Below are 14,653 nucleotides of genomic sequence, written 5' to 3'. Positions count from 1 at the left end.
ATTATTATTATTATTTTAATTATTATCATTATTATTAATATTTTTTCTTTTATTATTTTTACAGATTACAAATTGGCTCAAACCAAATTACAAGGGCCCAACTACAACAGAATCCAAGCCCATCCACCTGCCAGCCTATCAGGAAACAATGCAGCCCGCAACAGCATCCAAGCCCACTCGGTTTAGGCCCAGAATGAAGCCCACAGTACCCAAACAACTAGGGTTTTTCACCTTTAGCTCTAGTCGCCTCTAATCTCCACCGTTGGATCTGGAGGGAGATCAACGGTCTAGATCGCCCGGAGTTTAGGGGTTTACCCTAACAAATATCAATAGTTTCCACCAACATCAAAATCCGGCCGTTCGATGGCGCGCGTGCATCTTCCATTATTCCCGTCGTGTGAGCCGCCACCAGAGCTCCACATCGCCGTCGTCGTCAGCAACAGACCCAAACAGTGATAGAAAACCACCCAGTCAGTCGAAAATCTCACCAAATCCCAAAACCCCATAAAAAATCCTAAATCCCGATAAGTCGGGAAAATGGTGCCCATACTGATAGGTCTCATGATTTCCACCCAATAAACAACAATAAATCAACATGCAAGCTTTTTTTCGAATAGAGAAAGAGAATAAAAAACCATCATATTCGAACAAAAGGGTTTTTTTCGAACCAAAAAAGAGAAGAGGAAGCTTTCGAACAATAAGAAAACCCACCACTTTCGAACAAAGAACCCCTCGAAAATAAATAAAAAAATCAAAGAAAAGACTACCTTTGTTCTTGACTGGAATTGTGATCTCCATCGAGCCAAAGCCTTCAACTTATGAACTTAACCACTAGATTTATTTTAAATCTAAGTTGAAGGGTTATGTTTTAGGGGCTTTAGGCTTGGTTTTCGGCTTATGGATAAGGAGGGGTTTCATTTGGGGCTAACTTAGCCCTCGATTGGTGCCGACCTATGGTGGCCGGAGTGGATTGCCACGGTAGTATAGGGGGAGTTTTGGATAGAGTTCTCTCCCTTGTTTCTTTAGGAAGCGACTATGGGGAGTATAAAATGAAATTAGGGTTTCAAAATACCCTTAAAATGAGTTATATCATAACCATCATGTGGCGTTGTTTTGGCAAGGGGAGATCGACTGCCTGGGTTATGGGATGATAGCAGCTTTGGTCTTTTTTGCTTTGTAATATCACCCGTTGGCCATTAAATGAGAATTTGTGTTATCTCATTTTGAGCATTTATCTTTCTATTTTTATATTTAAGTCACCAATTTATACATTATGCCTTGATTGCTAATATTTGAATCTGACAATGATCTTTATGAATATTTTATTTTGGTCACTAATATGTACGAATGCTTTTAGGTAAATTTATTCTTTATCCCTCCATGTTTCTGGTTTATTTCATTTTAGTCCCAAATACCATTTAAGGGTTTATTGTGTTTCTAAGGCTTGTATTGTATAAGATTCACATTTTGCACCATGATTCTTGCTTTGTTTACATTTATGCCAGTGAAATTGTTGTTCGTATGACTTAGTCCTTGTTTTTTTATTTAGCTTTATTATTGTCCTTATTATTCTGTTTTTAAATAATTTAATTCTTGCATAATTTGATTTTTATTTCTTTTCATTTTCCCCATGAATGTATATTTATAAATGTTTTTTTATTTATGCACGTATATATTATATCATATTATATGTGTGTATATATTTATTTAATATTTCTTAACTCTTGTATATTTATATATATATTATTAATTTTTATTTTATTTTGTTCGATATGATTTATTTATTTATTTTATTTTATAAAATGCCCAATTGTCAATATTTTTTATATATCTCTTGTACTTGATGTTAATATTTTTTTATTCAAATATTTTCAAGAACCCTCTATCATAGAATGGGCAAAAAACATTGCTTGATTCGAAGTAGTGTCATTTGATACGATATTCGAACGCAAAGCGAACTTGAAATAAGTCGAATTTATTTTTATAAAAATGATAATTAATTCGTTTTTATTCAAATGATGCAATGCATGTTTCTTCAAACAGTAAGTTATTTTATGAAATTACCGATATTCGATTTGTATCTTTTGACAACGTTGAGAAGGGGGACATTTCTCGTATAAGGGAGAAATAGATGAGATCGCCTTCCCATTGGAGGATGTGCAAATCCCGTGATTTATTCTCAAATTAAGGAATGTTCCCTAATAATTAATTCGAAACAAATTAATCAATGTTTAATAAATGGATCATAATTTAATTTTTATATTCGAATTTATAATTTCCATCATTACAACAACGTATAAGTGACCAAGTACCAATTTTTGGGCGTTGCGAGGGGTGCTAACCCTTCTCACACGTAATCAACTCCAAAACCTAAAATGAATCTTTGATAAGCGCATATCAGTTTTTTGTCTTAAAAATATTTTTCTTAAAATTGTTTAAAAGACGTTTGTAGGTGTTCGACCTACCTAACCCAAAGGTCATGAGGACTCAAAATCAATTTAATCAAAATAAACACCAAAATCCCAATTTTTCTCAAATAAAGTCATAATTGTTTTTAAAACCTAATTGTTTCAAAAATGTTATGACAACTTGGCAATTCCGCTGGGGACCATTTTAGAGAGTCAGACTGTAAGTCACTTATACATTGTCATAGTGGTGGAAATTATGAATTTGAGTCTATAGTTAACTTATGATCAATTTATTGATTTTTTTTCTAAATTCTTTATTTTTATCATACTAACGATTTAATTTTTGTTTTCAGCTCTCTCAAAGTTTCTATTGAGAGTTTTTTTTTCTTTTCCATTTTTTTAGTCAAAGGTTTGTGTGTTCCTCCTTACACACTTCACGTGCATTTGCATGACATGAGTTTTACACCTGAGCTTTGTCCCAAGTAAGTAGGGGTGAAAGTTATATTGTCGTAAGATTTTATTCTCCGTATGAGTTTTAGCAAATAACTCATGGGGTACACATACCTTATATCTTTGTAGGGATTTATTCCTCGTATGGATATAAATAATTGAACCCCCTTGAATTGAACTTGATCTATTTATGCCTGTAATGGGTTAAGATTGAAGGTTTGGTAGCCCAAGGGGGCACCAACAACAAGGACAATTCGAGTACATTTTCTCGTTAGAGCCAAAACCATGCATGTAGTGAACCGTAGAATGGTCACCCTAGGTATAGCCATATCGAACATATGTTCGTCAGTAAGTGCCAAAATATGTGTACAAGAAGGAGGAACGAATCTAAACCTTTATATTTTGCTTTAAATTCATAGAATGGATTTCTTTTCAAATATAAGATGTGAATTAGATACCATGCGGATAAGATCAATTTCTTAAAAATAAAGCATGCCTGGTAGAATGCATGTCTGGGTAGGATTGTTATTTAATAAAAACATGCTCGGGTAGATACCATGATGGGGTAGGGGTTATATTCATATCTGGATATCACTTTTATTTGTATCGATTATCTTGCTTGTACTAACTCTTTTCTTTTATTTTGTTTGTGTCATTTTCACTTTTTTTGCATTTCATTTCATCGACATGACATAATGTGAAAGTGTTGATCCGTAAGGGAATATTTTAGCAAAAATTTTCACAAGGAGAGAGAAAATTTTTCAATCAAGCATTCACGTACACAGACATGCATTGAGGGCTAAAAAAAGTTCAGAGAGTACAAGAAGGAAACTTGCTTGAAGATCATGCAACATTCGAGACTGGAAAAATGATCCATTGATTCGAGAAGTAATCCAGTAGTAGAGTCTTATATACAATCATTCCATCGCTATTCATCAAGGTGTGCCACATGATTCTAGCATTACGTGGCCATTAATCGAGATAGGTTATAGAGCGCTTGAGTGGCATAATTTTTAAGGACGAAGCTCTGAGACATAGCATTGACCCATTTCAGACCCACCGTCTAAGTGAAAGCATGTATGTAAAATGGACTATCTTGTAATGTGAAGACTTTTATCTCTGATGAAAATTGTTCTATGATATTCACAGTTGGGATCACTTTTTGCATCTGCATTTGCATCTTTGCATTTTGCACAGGTATTTCATTTATTTAAACATTTTCACATACATCATTCATAAAAACATCAAATTAATTCGTGGAGGATTTGATAACTGTGGTCCTAATCACGTGACACCACATTAAGAACAAAAACAAGATTCGAACAATTAAAGGAAGAAGTTGAGATCAGTACGGTGGGAGTCTATTCAGCTGGTCGTAGGGATAAGCCTTATAGGATGATCCGAGAAAAGAGTCAATTTGATCTAATTCTAACGACCTATGAGGAATTACTTCCAACACTAAGAACTTGGTGAATCGAGTCCAATCCAAGCCGAAAGAGCCACCATATCTTGAGAGCTACGATGTTGATGCCATATGTAGCTATCACATAGGAAGTTCAGGGAGTTCCACTGAGAATTGTGGGGCATTGAAGCGAAAGGTTCAGAATCTGATTGATTCAGGGGTATGGACGTTTGATGAATGATGGGGCATTTTGATGCTAATCAAGAAGAGATTTTTGTGTCTACCATGAAGCTTTCTTGTATTTGTATTAAAAAAACTGGGTAGACGGATCTGAAACCCCACCTTTTCTGGGTTTTTTGTGTTATTTTTCAGAGTTGGTTTATGCCAAAAATCTTACCGGTTTTTCATTTTTGTTTACGTTTATCCTTTTATTTCATCTCCTTCTGCATTCTCTCGTCTTTTACTCTTCGATTCACTTGAAGTCCTGGACTTCTTTGCTGCTATCCTTGGAGTCGAGCTTTCTCTTCTCACCAGATTCAGGCTTGCTCTTCTCCTTAGTCTCTTTTTAAATATATTTATTTTAGGGCATATTTTTAGTTTTATGATCTAGTTCTGTAGGGATATTTGCTCGATTTGAACTATATTTGGTTTTGTGAAGCCGTTAATTTGTGAAAATCGGTGATTTTTTCTACTTAAATTGAGTTGAGTTGGTTTTAGTTGCGATTATTACTGGAAAAAGAATGTGAAAATTGCTTTTGTTTTATATGAAATTGAATCCAGAGCTCTTTTTGAACTCCTGATATGTTCTCTTCTAGTAATATTTACTTAAAAAGTAAATTTTTGTATGATAGATTTTTTATAAGATTTAAATCAAATCATTGGTTTCTAGCTGTTAGCCTAAAGTTAAGTAAGATAGTGTTAATTTTGTTTTAAAATCATATTAAGTAACCAACTAGGCTTTTTAGTACTCCTCAATTCTCTAGCGTTTTATTAGTGCATATTATGTCCTATTTGGATTCCTTTTTCATAGTTCCTCATAGCTTCGGTTATAGATGATTACTTGAGGTCATGTCATTCTTTTAGATCCCATGGGGTGTATAGGGGGAGGGCTCGACAGAGTGGTGAAAGGAGACTAGACTTAGAGTTTGCTCATTGAATGTAGGCTCATTAAATGCTAGGCTGTTGGAGCTGACCGACGTACTTAATAATAGAAAAATAGATTTTGCATGTATTCAGGAGACTAGGTGGAAAGGGGCTCGTATCAGAGAGTGTAACGGGTAGAAGTTGTGGTATTCAGGTGTAGATAACGCTAGAAATGGGGTGGGTATCTTAGTATCCTCTAGGCTCAAGGAAAATGTAGTTGAAGTTTGTAGATACCGGGATAGGATCATGATAATTAAGGTTATTATAGAAGCGGAAGTGGTGATTGTCCTTTCAGTGTACGCCCCACACGTTGTCCTAGGGGAGGGGGAGAAACATTGTTTCTGGGATCAGTTATATGATGTACTTAGGAGCATTCTGGAAGACCAAAGAGTTTTCATAGGGGGAGACTTTAATGGCCATATAGGTAGTGCAACCGACGGGTATGACAGTGTTAATGGGGGTTTTGGTTATGGTAGCAGGAACGATGAGGGGCGTACATTGCTTGAATTTACTACTGCACACGATTTGGTGGTCACTAACTCTTTCTTTAATAAGAGAGATGCGAACTTGATTACGTTTCATAGCGGGGCACATTGTACCCAAATCGACTACATCCTGGTTCGAAATTGGGATCGATGGGCTTGCATTGACTGTAAGGTGTTCCCTGAAGAGGCATGTGCATCATAACACAAATTGTTGGTTTTGGTGTTCCGCGTACCCCACGGGCGAAGCACTCATAGGAGGGCTAAACTTGGTAAACCTAGGATCCTTTGAAGAACTTACATGAAGCGACAATTGATGACATTAGGAGTAAGGTTTTGTCTAATACAAGTTTTAGAACTACAAACTCAAATAATGCAGATTTATTATGGAAAAATATGGCAAATTCCATCAGAGAGGTGGGAAAAAACAACCTGGGGTTGTCGACAGGGAAGGTCAAGGAACATAAAGAATCGTGGTGGTGGAACGACGAAGTCCAAACTAAGGTGAAGACAAAGCAAACTTGCTTCAAGGAGTTTTTACAATGCAATGAGGACGAAGAAAGGTCGACAGCTAAACAAAGATACAAGGAGGCAAAGCGGGAAACCAAGAAAACGGTGGCTAAAGCAAAGGATAAGGAATACGAGGAAATGTAAAAGAGATTAGACACCAAGGAAGGACAAAACGACATCTTCAGGCTTGCAAAATCTAGGGAGAATAGGAAAAAGGATCTAGGTAGCATTAGGTTTATTAAGGACACCAATGGTGTTCTTTTAGTGAAGGATCATGATATTAAGAGGGTTTGGGGTAGTTACTTCTTTGGCTTTTTTAATGACGGTGCCTCTCCCTTTAGAGATAGTACCGTTGATGGGTCAGCTGACCATTATACTACGACCAATGACTGCCCTACAGGTAGGATTGGGTTTGAGAAAGTCAAAATGGCTCTTAGAAAGATGGGAATGGACAAAGCTGTCGGTCCTGATCAAATTCCTATCACTGTGTGGTTGGCCCTAGGAGAAGAGGGAGTTAAGTGGTTGACCAACATCTTTAATATTATTTTAGAGACTGCCAAGATGCCAGAGGAGTGGAGAGAGTCTACGGTGATACCAATCTATAAGAATAAAGGAGATCCCCAATGTTGTGGTAACTACAGAGGTATTAAACTACTCAACCATACCATGAAGCTATGGGAAAGGGTGATAGAGGCTAGGTTGAGACAAGTTACTAGGGTTTCGGAAAACCAATTTGGCTTTATGCCAGACAGGTCTACCACGGAGGTGATTCATCTACTTCGACGGCTTATGGAGAAATATAGGGAAAAGTCTAGAGATCTTTACATGGCGTTCATTGACATTGAGAAGGATTATGATAGCGTGCTCCGCGATACGATCTGAAAGACTTTGGAAACGAGACGGATCCCAACTGCTTATATCCGGGCGATTCGTGATATGTACTGTATATCTACTACATACGTCAGGACTACAGTTGGTGACACCGAGGCATTCCCGATGGAAATAGGACTCCACCAGGGGTCGGCCCTTAGCCCTTACATCTTCGCCTTGATTATGGACGACATCTATTGTGTGACACCAGACGGTGTACCATGGTGTATGCTTTTCGTTGACGACATTGTCCTAGTTGCTGAAACAAAATCTGAGTTGAATAGTAGACTAGCTACCTGGAAGACTGCTTTGGAAGAAAAAGGTCTAAGGATCAATATTGAAAAGATAGAGTATTTATGTTAAAACTTCAATGGGAACCAAGACGATGAAGATGTAGAAGTATGCATAGAAGGACACGTTCTCCCCTCAAAGGATTGTTTCAAGTACCTAGGGTTTATGATACATAAAGATGGGGGTGTAGATGATGACGTTACACACCGTATAAAGGTGGGATGGCTAAAGTGGAGGGCCTCTACTGGAGTTTTGTGTGACAAGAAGGTGCCTCTAAAACTTAAGGGAAATTTTTATAGAATGACAATAAGACCAGCGCTGTTGTATGGATCAGAATGTTGGGCAATCAAGAAGGATCACGTAAGGAGGATAGAGGCCGCAGAAATGAGAATGCTTCGATGGACATGTGGTAGGACTCTGTGGGATATGACAACAAACTCTGTTATTAGGATGTCCTTGGGGTGGTGTCTATTTCTAAAAAATTGAAGGAGGGAAGACTACGGTGGTTTGGGCATGTCCTTAGGCGACTACCATCGGATGCGGTTAGGAGGGTAGAGTTGATTACAGTCGACGGTGCCAGAAGGAGAGGACGACCAAGGCAGAAGTGGGAAGACTGCTTGAGATCTGATTTGATGGATTTAGCTCTTACCAAGGACATGACCTCTGATAGGAAAGTATGGAGACTTAAGAATAGTGTAGTCGAGTAGTGTGGGTCACATCTATAGGGTGTATCATCTCTGTCTTCTTTTAATGCATTTGTAGTAATTCCCATGACTTCTACTTTTTATACGTTTCTCTTATTGGTATTTAAGAAGGCTTAGAACTGGGCTTGCTATCGTTGACTCCTGTGTATCATTCTCTCAATGTTTCCTCTTTTAAATTTAGTCGGGTCTTACGTTTCTGTCTATATGCAGAGATTTTTTTCGCAGGGATTTATTTGCAGGGATTACTTCCCATTACAGACACGCATATGATATTAATGACTGCTTATGAATACTGTTCAACTATGTATTTATGTATTTATTTATACATGCATTGCATTTTATCTATATTTTTAATTTTCTGACTGCCGGAGGTCTTCCACGGAAGCTACTCTCAACCTGGCGTTGGGGGCAGCCTACTACCCTACCTCCCCCTTACCCCATTACATATGGGAATTGGGTTTTGTTGTTGTTGTTTTTGTTGTTGTTGTTTTGTTTGAACCCATTTTTGTTCTATCTTTTGCTTAAATATTTTGTTAAGTCATTTAATGATTGAACTTATATTACCTTCTAAGGTTGTGAACAATTGAACGAGTTTTAATCTTGTAGTTCTTTTAATATCATTTGAATTAAAAACTCTATTGAGAATTAAGGTTATGACCTCTGGGCAAGTGACAAGATTGAACCTCGTAAAATAAGAACCCTTAGTCCTACTCCATAAGATACACCAGAATACATACCCTTCTCTTGTAGGGACCAAGCTAGCATTCTCCTCGCATGAAGAGACAATTAAGGGCTTGGCATTCAGGTATGTAAGGATGTGGAAAAAATGAGACATCTTGCACATGAGATTGCAAAGTTGATTGGTTTTTACTTCTTTTAATAACGTTCAATGATGATCATGATCTTCATAGATGGAATAGTCGAGTAGGTGAATCTAGTTTGGGTCAGTTGCTTAGAAATTGAACTTTAAGGATGAGATTTTCTGACTTTCAACAACACTTGGACTATAACAGGGTTTTCTTGACAAGTTTAAGAAATTGAATCCATATACCTGGAATACAATTATATATGTATATAATAAAGCTTGCCCTATCCCTCTAGAGCAATTGGTTAAACACTCTGACTTTATGGATAAATTCAACTAGCCAAATAAAGGCAATTATAATATATATATATATATATGTATAATAAAGCTGAATTCAACTAGCCAAACAATGAAAACCTAAATCAAATTTACTAAATAAGGAGTTTTAGTGAAGATGGACTAAGTGAGTTGAGGAACACCTGTTATAGTCAATTTCACACGAGCACTCAAGAATTTCATTTTTAGACTAATATTTATGCACTGCCTTTGTTAGAGAAGTCTACGAAGCTTGAACAAATAGAAGATATTAGAGAACTGAAATAGAAGCATTCTAAAAGGTTTAGCAATTGATTATTCTAGTTGCGACATTTTGTTTGCACCCAATTAAATGCCAAACCATAAATGAGAGGCATGCATGACGTTCCAAAAAGCAAAGACAAGAAGAAAGACTTGATGGCTGAAAACTTAGAGTATAGGAAGCTAGCCTGAATCCAATCCCTAATCCTGACACTTGTCAAAGAGCTATAAGTTTGAAGGATTAAGAGAGTAATTAATTATTTGATATCCAATGAACTATTGTTTTACGATTTTCTCAATTATGAAACATAGAAAGGGACAATATTTAAATTTTTTTGATTAAATATTTTTCAAAATTCTTTTAATTGATCTTTTTCAAAATTTGAAAATAAAAGAATAAGAAAACATTTTCAAACAAAGACAATCTCTAAGGAGTAGATCTTGGTAGTTGACATGTGACTCTTAGACACAAAGCTCATGCTTAGAATTAGTACTGGAACAAGAAATGATAAATGTTGGGGCATATTTTTTAGGCCCATATCTTATCAGAAGTACTAGATCTTTGAATTGAGCTGACATTTATTTTCAATAAGACAGAAAGGTATGAAGAATGAAAATGGTGAAGCAAGAAGCTAGTGGAGTCAATTAACCAATGAGTTGTCGTTAACTTCTTAACACGATGTGATACAAATAGCCTCATTCGACATTCAATTTAGATAGGTCCTCTATTCAAGGTGAGTCAAGAGCCCAATCAGAGCAAACACTACTATCTTATTAAAAGAATTTGAAGAAATGATCAAGGAAATCTAACCTGAACTTCTTGGAGCTCCATAATTCCTTCTTTGTCTTTTGCCTGACAAAGTTATGATTTTTTGGTCAATGGAAGAGTTAAGAACCCTGCAGAGTTTGGAATGATTGCATGGTGTATTGAATTCGATGTTAGCAATTGAGAAAACACCTTCAATTTCGATTGCCTCTATGGCTCCAACCGTTATTCTTGGAATGGATGTGTCTCATGGCTCTTCTGGGTAGTCTGATATTCCATGAATTGATGCGGTGGTCAGTAGCAGGTAGTGGCCTTTGATTTCTCGCTATAGGGTAACATAACATAACAGTCTCCAAAGCTTAAAATGATGGATCCTCTTTTCAAAGATGAAAGCTCTATTGGATTTCTATAAAAGTTCAGGCGGAGAAAGCCAATCTTAGCAGGGGGAAAATTTGCCGGGGCAAGAAGAAATTGAAACGAGTCAAGAATTGCAAGGATACACACTGGTGCAAACAAAGAATGAAGACAACCAAATCAGGGATAGAATACAGACTGCTCATACAACCATTCCCATCACAGATCAAGAAAACATGCATAATGCACGTCACATGAATTTGCATCTTTGCATCATACATTCATCATCGTATTGCAATAAAAAAGGGTTTTCCCTTCGCATAAGAATACTTTTATAATTGCTTTTGAGAAACTAATTTCATATTTCTCAAGATCGTTCGTCTAAAAAACATTAATCTAGTCTTTCTTAAGACTGTTTTTCCCTGAAATCCTTATTTCATTTTTCTTAAAATACATTTTTCTCTTCTCACGAGGACATCAACTAATTTTCTTTTCTCAAAGATCATTTTCTCCTCTCATTAGGACAAATTCAAAAAGGTCATTTTTATCAAAATAAAAATCAAATCAAATACATGAATTAAACTTCACCTTGACATCCATAAAAACATTCAAGATAATCATTCATAAATGCATCATTTTATATATTGATCTTTCAAGAAATAAAAGTTTGGTGATGACTAGACGCCCTCAACATGAAATAACGATGTCATCCACAAATTTGACATTCTGAAGTGAATGATCAGATCTTCTAAAGGCAACTAGATCTCCTAAACATGCAGAAGTAGACTGTCTACCACCTTTGAGATGTTTCTTTTGAAACAAAGTTTTGTCTCTTTTGAGATAGTTTTTCTTGAAACAAAATTGATCTCACTTAAGATTGTTTCTATCGAAATAAAGTTTCATCTCGTTTGAGATAATTTTTCTTGAAGAAAATTGATAACATTTGAGATTGTTTTTCTTAAAAATAAATTTCATCTCGCTTGAGACAATCTTCCCTTGAAATGGAAATTTTGAAATTGTTTCACTCGAAACAAAATTTTATCTCACTTGAGATAGCTTCTCTGGAACCAAATTTCTTTCCACTCATTTGATTTCGCTCAAATGTTGAATATTTGACAGAAATTCGAAGAGTTAGCAGAGAATTTAATTCCACAGACCTCCTCAACGAGAAGGAGCAATGTCATCATTAGATTTGGCACCGAGCAACGATTAGCTCTCCTTAGCATGAAGGAAGAATGTCATTTTCAAATTCAAACTATCTTTAGACAATTAGACTTCCTCAGCAAGAAGGAATATCATTGCTTCAGATTCACAATCCTTCAAAAACGATTAGTTTTCCTCACCAAGAAGGAACCATGTCGAATCAAATTTTCAAAGTACGGCTAGATGTCCTCAACACGAAGGAACACTGTCATCTACCGACCACATCTCCTCAATGTGAAGGAGCAGTGTCATCCAGATAACTAGACTTCCTCAACACGAAGGAACAATGTTATCTCCAAGTATAACTAGACGTCCTCAACACGAAGGAACAATGTCATCCACCGACCAAATCTCTTCAACGTGAAAGAGTAGTGTCATCCTGAAACAATCATACCTCCTCAAAGCGAAGGAACCATGTTGTCTCTAAATTATCTCTAAATACGACTAGACGTCCTCAACACGAAGGAACAATGTCATCCATCGACCAGATCTCCTCAACACAAAGTAGTTGTGTCATCCTTAGACAATCAGACTTCCTCAACGCGAAGAAACCATGTTGTCTCCAAATTATCTTCAAATACTGCTAGATTACCTCAACACGAAAGAACAATACCGTCCACTGACCAGATCTCCTTAACGCAAAGAAGAAGTGTCATCCTCAAACAATCAAACTTCCCCAACACGAAAGAACCATGTTGTCTCCAAATTATCACCAAATACATCTAGACATCCTCAACAAGAAGGATCAATGTTGTCCACTGACTAGATCCCTTTAACGCAAATGAACAATGTCATCCTCAGACAATCAGACTTCCTCAATGCGAAGGAACCGTGTTGTCTCCAAATTATCTCTAAATACGACTAGATGTCCTCAATACGAAGGAACAATGCCATCTATTGACTAGATCTCCTTAACGCAAAGGAGCAGTGTCATCATCAGAAAATTAGACCTCCTCAAAGGAAAAGAACAGTGTTGTCTCCAAATTATCTCCAAATATGAATAGACGTATTCAACACGAAACACCAATGTCATCCATTGACCAGATCTCCTCAACACGAAGGAACAGTGTCATCCTCAGGCAATCAGACTTCCTCAATACGAAGAAACCGGTTGCCTCCAAATTATCTCCAAATACGGCTAGACATCCTCAACACAAAGGAACAATGTCATCCACCGACCAGATCTCCTCAAAGCGAAGGAGGAGTGTCATCCTCACACAATCAGACTTCCTCAACGCGAAGGAATCGTGTTGTCTCCAAATACATCTAGACGTCCTTAACATGAAGGAACAATGTCATCCACCGACCAGATCTCCCCAACACGAAGGAGCAGTGTCATCCTCAAATAACGAGACTTCCTCAACACGAAGGAACTGTGTTGTCTCCAAATTACCCAAATACTTCTAGAACATCTTCAACACTATATCATCTTCGGATTAACCCGATTTCCTCAACGAGAAGGAATAAGTGTCATCTTCAGTAAACAATTTATCTGAAAGCAACCAAGACTCTTCAACATGGATAAACAGTGTTGTCTTTAACATCAAGCTTCAATGCGAAAGAATGGGTAAATAGAGGTAGCTGTAGACACCCATTTTTTTTAGGTTTTAATTATTAATTATTATTATTATTTTAATTATTATTATTAATATTTTTTCTTTTATTATTTTTACAGATTACAAATTGGCCCAAACCAAATTAGAAGGGCCCAACTACAATAGCATCCAAGACCATCCAACTGTCAGTCAACAGGGAAACAATGCAGCCTGCAACAACATCCAAGCCCACCCGGTTCAGGCTCAGAACTAAGCCTGCAGACCCAAACAGTTAGGTTTTTCACCATTATCTCTAGTTGACACTAATCTCCACCGTTAGATCTGGAGGGAGATCAACGGTTATATCCCCTAGAATTTAGGGTTTTACCCTAACAAATATAAACAGTTGTTGCCAGCATCAAAATCTGACCGTTTGATGGCACACATGTGATACACGCGCCAACCTTCTGTTATCCTCATCACGTGAGCCACTACTGGAGCTCCACACTGCCGTCGTCATCAGCAACAGACCCAAACAGTGACAGAAAACCACCCAGTCAGTCTAAAATCTCACCAAATCCCAAAACCCCATTAAAAATCCTAAATCCCGATAAATCTAGGAAAATGATGCCCCTATCGATAGGTCTCATGATTTCCACCCAATAAGCAACAATAAATCAGCAAGCAAACTTTTTTTCTCGAAGGGAGAAACTGAACAAAAAAAACCATATTCGAACAAAAAGGTATTTTTTGAACCAAAAAGAAGAAGATGAAGCTTTCGAACAAAAAGAAAACCCACCACTTTCGAACTAAGAACCCCTCGAAATTAAAAAAATCAAAGAAGAGACTACCTTAGTTCTTGGCCGAAACCGTGATCTCCATCGAGCCAAAACCTTCAACTTTCAAAGGTAACCACGAGATATATTTTAGATCTAAGGTGAAGGGTTATGTTTTAGGGGATTTAGGCTTGGTTTTTGGTTTAAGGATGATGAAGGATTTTATTTGGGGCTAACTTAGCCCTCGATTGACACCGACCCACGGTGGCCGGAGTGGATTACCACGGTTGTGTGGGAAGGGTTTTGGATAGAGCTCTCTCCCTTGTTTCTTTAGGAAGCAGACATGGGGAGTATAAAATGGAATTAGGTTTTCAAAAT

Source organism: Hibiscus syriacus, unplaced genomic scaffold (genome assembly GCF_006381635.1).
Source record: "Hibiscus syriacus cultivar Baekdansim isolate YM2019G1 unplaced genomic scaffold, ASM638163v2 tig00110744_pilon, whole genome shotgun sequence".
NCBI lineage: Eukaryota > Viridiplantae > Streptophyta > Magnoliopsida > Malvales > Malvaceae > Hibiscus > Hibiscus syriacus.
Note: the sequence above shows the minus strand (reverse complement) of the source record.